Raw genomic sequence first — 6,157 nt, 5'->3', positions numbered from 1 at the left:
ATTAAATCTTTTCAATAAAAGTCACAGTTTATGGATAAGGCTGAGGCTAAGAATTCAGACCCTTATAGGTCCTTTGACAAGGAGTAGGGAAGTATCATGAGATCGAACAAAAACAAGATGTTACAATTCCAGAGAGTTTGAAGTTGCTGAATTTGAGGTTTCATTTCTAATGTCATGACAATATCCAGAGTGAATTACAGAGTACAGTGTAAATAATTCTAAAGGTGAAACTCAACTTTCATTGGCAGAATCTTAGGAACAAGTGGACTATTAAAAGCAGTAAAAAAAAAAAAAAAAGTTTATCTTTCAAGCTATAAAATAGTAATGTTGAAACAGTCCGTCCATTTTCCAGCTAAGTGATCCAAATAAAGTTACAAGTGCAGGTGGACCTGGAGCAATTTCTCAAAATGGAAAAGTTTTATATAAGAAATACAGTTTTCACGAAGATCCTCTTTGGATCATGGCTTGTTGCCTGTGCCAGATTTCACTAACATGTCAGAAGCAAAACACTCTAAGCTCAGTATGGAACTGTTGAAATTCTGCCCTCAGGTGTGTGCTTGAGCCATGGTGGGTGCTTACCCTCAGGGACACTGGGGTCCAAGCACTCAGGGACATTGAGCCTGTCACCAGATAACTTACCCTCCTAGACCAGCTGTGAACCTGGCATTGCTTGGCAGAACCTTTAACCACCATTAAATAAAAACCTTGGCCCAAGCTACACAGAGCTTCCCAGGAGAGCAGCTCTACCTCAAATCAACACTTGCATTTAAATGGTCTGCCCTTGTGATTTTTTTATCATGGGCTTATAATTGAGATGACTATTTTTTCTATCCATGGTGTGTTTTTAAAAAACAGTTTTATTTGGCATATAATTTAATGCATCAAAAAATTCACCTATTTAAGTGTAAAATTCAATGGTTTTTAGTATATTCAGAGTTGTGTAACCATCACCATAATCTAATATTAGTGTATTTTTATTACCCCCCAAAGAAACCTCCTACCTGTTAACAATCAGTTTCCATTCCCACCAACCCTAGTCCTAAGCAACCACTATTCTACCTTCCGTAGATATAGATTTGCCTATTCTGCGAGTTCTTTCCTTTTGCTGCTGCGGTCTGGTTGGATCCCAACGAGACCTATGAAACTGCTAATGCCCACTCCCATCAGCAGATCTGGAAGCTGATCAAAGGTGGGCTGATCATTTGCAAGCCTATGACTGTCCATTTCCAGGCTCAACGCTGGAAAAACACCTTGGCCCGCCAGAAGATCAGTCTTATGGGCATAGGTAAGCTAAAGGGTACGGCCAATGTGCGAATGCTGGAAAAGGTAACCTTGATGAGGAGGAGGATGAGGATTCTGCACCGGCTGCTCAGAAGACACCGCGAATCTAAGATTGACTGCCACTTGCATCACAGCCTGCATTTGCTGAAGGGCAATGTGTTCAAAAGCAAGCAGATTCTCTCACAGAACACATTCACAAGCTGAAGGTAGACAAGGCTCACAAGAAGTTCCTGGCTGACCAGGCTGAGGCCCACAAGTCTAAGACTGAGGAAGCATGCAAGCTCCTTGAAGAGCTCTTCCAGGCCAAGAAGGAGATCATCAAGACTGTCCAAGAAATAAAGCTCCCCACATTGTTTGTACACAGTGGCCTCAGTGACTACATAGATCAACCATTCAAATAAAACAAATCTTTATCTGCTAAAAAAAAAAAAAATTTGCCTATTCTGGACATTTCACATAAATGGAATCATACAACATAAGATATTTTGTGACTGGCTTCCTTAATTAGCATAATGTTTTTAAGTTTTATGCATGTTATAGCATGTATCAATTTCTTTTCATGGCTAAATAAGATTCCATAGTATGAGTGTAGAACATTTTGCTTATCCATTCATCACTTGACGGACATTTGGCTTGTTTCCACTTTGGGGCTAATATGAATAATGCTGCTATGAAGATTCACATACAAGGCTTCATGTGAACATAGCCTTTCGCTTGAGTAGATACCTAGGAGTGGAATCACAGGGTTACATGGTAACTCTATGGTTTGTTTTGGCCATGGCATGTTAACACAAAGACATGTCTCTCCCAGTTGACTTCATTGTAGTTTCAGTGGATCTGGAAGGTGACTGTCCACCTCTTTGATAGTATCTCTTTGGGGATTCCAAAGTGCCTGCTTTGCATACCCCAGTCAGACCACCCCAAACATACCTGGAAAAATTATCCTAATTTTTTCATAATGCGATAATATTTAATTTCACTCATGTAGCCAGGTCGCAATCATTTAATACCTTTTTTTTTTAAGAATTCAAATATTAGCTTTTTAAGTTGTTTCACTTAATTACTATATAAATATACCTAAGAGTATAAGCATTAACACAATATTAAAATAATTTTAACTGAAGATAAAATGTTTACTATATAATGGGTTATAGAATCACAAAGCTTGGGCCGAAAGGACTGCAACAATCATCTGAATCAGCACTGTCCTATAGAAATATTTAATTAGAGGTACACGTGTAATTTAAAATTTTCTACTGGGTACATTAAAACAGTAAAAAGCAGTAAATGCAATTAATTTTAATAATATAAGTACTTTAACCCAATATAACAGAAAAATTACCATTTCAACATGTAATCACTATAAAAATTATGAATAAGATAATTAATTTTTTTCATACCATGTCTTTTTTTGTGGGAGGGGATTCTCTTTGTATTTATTTATTTATTTATTTTATTAATATTATTTCTTTTACATTCTATGATGTTGTTGCAGAGCAGTTGGGAGGGAGGTGGAGAGGGGAAAGGGGAAGGAGATGGGATGGAAGAAGGAAGAGGGGCAGGATTGAGGCCTGTGTCACCCCCTGCATTCTCACAGGGGAGACCAGGGGGGGTTTCCAGCAGTGGCTCGGTCATTGCCAGGCGGGGTGCAGATGTCAGGGCAGAGTGGCAAAAGCCCTCACCTCCCACCTCCCCAGCTTGGGAACCTGAGGCCCTTCTTTCTGCGGCCTTGTGGTTGTCACTGGGTTGGTTGCAGGTCAGGGGGGGCATAGCCAAGGCCCGAAGCCCCCCACCACCTCAGCTCAGGAGAGCCTAGTGTGCTTCCTGTGGCAGCTTGGTGGTCGTCACTGGGGTGGTTGCACATGTCGGAGGTGTGTGGCTGAGGCCCTCGGCCCCCACCCTTTGGATTGGTTGTAAGTGTTGTGGGGCATTGCTGAGGCCCCCAGACCTCCCCCCTTTTTCACTTGGTAGCCCAGGGGACTTCCAGTCCTTCTAGGTGCTACAGGTGTTCTTTGGTGAAATGAGATCTTCACTAGTTACTATCAAACTTTGTGTCTGGTTGTAGGTACTTGTTTTTTCTTTCATTTCTGTGTTGGATTATTTGCTGTTCCCACCACTTAAACTCTGTGCTGGGACTAATTTGTTGTCCTTTGCTTACTTCTAAAATGGGGGAACTTCCTGTGGGAACTGGCACTTGAGCTCTGTGGTTGAGCTAAATTGCTGCTTTGCTGTTGATTCCCTGGGGAAGGCTTTTTGTGCAGCTCAGGTTTTAATGGTGGACTTTATAGGTACTTCCGGATCTGGTGAGATCTGGTGCACCTGGGTTGTGTGGAAACTCTGGTCTGGGCCTGCGTCTTCAGCAAACTGCACCCCCTGCAATTCTATCTTCCTGACCAGTCTCCACTGAGTGGGCCTATGCTGATTGGGGACAGCTCAGCTGTCCTTGCTGTGCCCCAGTGTTCCCCCAGTGGGCCTGCATCCCCCACCACATGTGCTCCAAACACTTCCCATGGGACAGGCTGCGCTCCAGTCCCTTGCAATGACTCACCGGCGTCTGAGTGGCTCCTTTTGTTCAGTTGTTGTGGCTACTTGCTCCTATGTGGGCCCACAGGAACCCTGTTAGTGGTCTTGCTGGCCTGGGGGCCACCAAGGCCCTCTTCTCCCCTTCTGCCTCCCAGCAACTTCATCCAGAAGGCACAGCTGCAGCTTTTGCCAGTTCCTGTTCCATGCGCTCAGCAGCTCCAGCCTGGAAGCGGCAGGGATTTGAAATGGTCTGAGCAGTTTTTTCTTTCTCTCATTGTGGCTTCTCCCACCTTCATGCACTCCGTAGGTCTCTCCTCCTCTTCCTCTGAGCTCTAGCAGCCCCAGCTTGGCTATTGTTGCTTTTTTATAGTTGTAAATTGGTTGATTTGTGGGAGAGAGTGATTCTGGGGACTGTCTATTCCACCATTTCATACTGTCTCCATTTAATACCTTCTTGGTCTACTTCTTTCTAGGGTCCTAGGTAGCAGAACGTTCAGCCAAAAGAGAGTTTCAGACTTCTCCAAAATGGCAATTAACACAGAAACTTGGGATACAATCACTACTTATTATTTTGATAGTAATACTCCCTAGGGTTTATTTATGTTTAAATAAAGATGTGACCCAAAGTTTTGTTTCTCATAATGATGTCTATGAGCCACCTGCACCAGAATCTCCTAGTGGGCAGTGGCTTGCTAATTCTCCAGATGCCTGTCTACTTCAAAGCTCCCATATTGGAATGTCTAGGGATGGAATAAAGGAATACACATTTATACCATGGGAAAAGGTGAGTCTGGTCTGCAAGGAGTTTGAGAATCTCTTCTATCAAGCCTGGAGTACATGCTGAGGTTGGCCACCCTCTGGAGAAAAGAGTGGGAGAGCTCAGGCCATATGCCCCAGAGGTTGTCTGCATATATACTGCAAGCTAGAGCAGTGAGGAGGCTGAATGAGGTGATCTAGCCTAGCAAGGGAGAAGCAATCATTTTGCAGAACATAAGCAGCAACTCCCTTACTCTCTGGGACTCAAGACCCCTTAACTTACTTGAAGTGGGTTGGGGTGTACACACCAAGTTGGGACTTCTGTGTCCATCATACTGAACTGAGCCTTTTCAAGAAGACTTGAGCTGTGGGTATCTGGGTGAGTGGAAATGGAGGACCTACCATTTGAGAGTGGGACCTGGGTGGAGCAACCAGGAGAAGACCTGAGATGCTGGACGAGTCTACTAGGCAGTGTTGGGAAGAGGATTAGTGTGGTTCCACTACACAGTTCCTCTGAGACCATGGAAGCAAAGGCAGATAGAGCAGCACAGACATCCTCTGACATGGTGAACCCCAGGAGCAGTATTTGGGTGTCTCTCAGGGATTCATCTCCTGATCCCTAATAGAGAGGAGATTTCAAGAGTGGCAGCAGCTGTAGTGGCCAGAAGTGAGTCACACCCAGTGGGCCGCTGCCACTAGCTCAAAGTTTTCTTCCCTACTGATGGCAGGCATGATGACAGGTAGGTAGCTCCTCCTGATGGAGTGAACTCTGGAAAGGGCCACAGTGGAGGCAGAAGGCAGCCGAGCACCTGTTCCCAGGACAAGGTCTCCAAAGCCTGTTGTCATCAGTGGTGGCAGGAGCAATAAAAGGGTGACTATTTGTCATGTTGGAAAAGGGACAAAGCTCCTTTCTCTGAACCTCACATACGTGACCAAAATTCCATTGCAGCAGCCACAGCCAAGACTGGAGTCTGAGTCCCCAAGGGCCACTCCAAGGATGAGGGGCCAGTGACATGAATCAGAGCTCAAATCCCTCAGGGGGACCTATCAAAGCTCAGCAGGTCAAGTCCTCAAAGGGCAGATGTGGGATCCTAAATGGACAGAGTAAAGAGTCAGAAGCCAGAGGAGGCCTGGATTTGAAACAAATGAAGCAGATCCCAAGTGATGACTGTGGACCCTGAAAGGTGTGTATACCTGGATCCGCTGGCAGGTAGGGCAAAGGCACAGAGTGAGGGGTATAAGTACAGCCAGGGTTGGGGAGATCATGCTCCGTGGTGCTTCCTGGGGCTGGCCCCTAGCCCCGGGGCTTGCTTGGGAAGAGAAATAGACACTCCAGACTGAGTTTTCCCAGGCTTAGCATATTCTGTCTGAGGAGTGAGCCTGAGCCTTGCTGGTTCTCTCTGGAAGATGCCAGAAAAAGACACCTGAGGGATAGGAAAGGAGTTCTCAAACTGCTGATGGCTGGGGTTGTGGGTTAGTAGAAGCTCAGGGTCGTGAATTCTCCACCAGGGTGATAGGTATAAACCTAGGCAGTTTATTATTCGCAAGATTCTTGGATGCTCTCAGTACACCCTGAACACACACACGCGCACACACT

At 45.0% G+C, this 6,157-nt stretch overlaps 1 pseudogene; it reads left to right on the top strand.

Annotated features, from left to right (window-relative positions):
* The first annotated feature begins 492 nt into the window (after window positions 1–492).
* Window positions 493–1,682, top strand: LOC103596184 (annotated as a pseudogene).
* Window positions 1,683–6,157: the final 4,475 nt, after the last annotated feature.

The sequence above is a fragment of the Galeopterus variegatus genome, unplaced genomic scaffold, assembly GCF_000696425.1.
Source record: "Galeopterus variegatus unplaced genomic scaffold, G_variegatus-3.0.2 Scaffold81, whole genome shotgun sequence".
NCBI classification, from domain to species: Eukaryota; Metazoa; Chordata; class Mammalia; order Dermoptera; family Cynocephalidae; genus Galeopterus; species Galeopterus variegatus.
The sequence above is the reverse complement of the archived record's forward strand: the minus strand, read 5'-3'. Positions and strand labels throughout refer to the sequence as shown.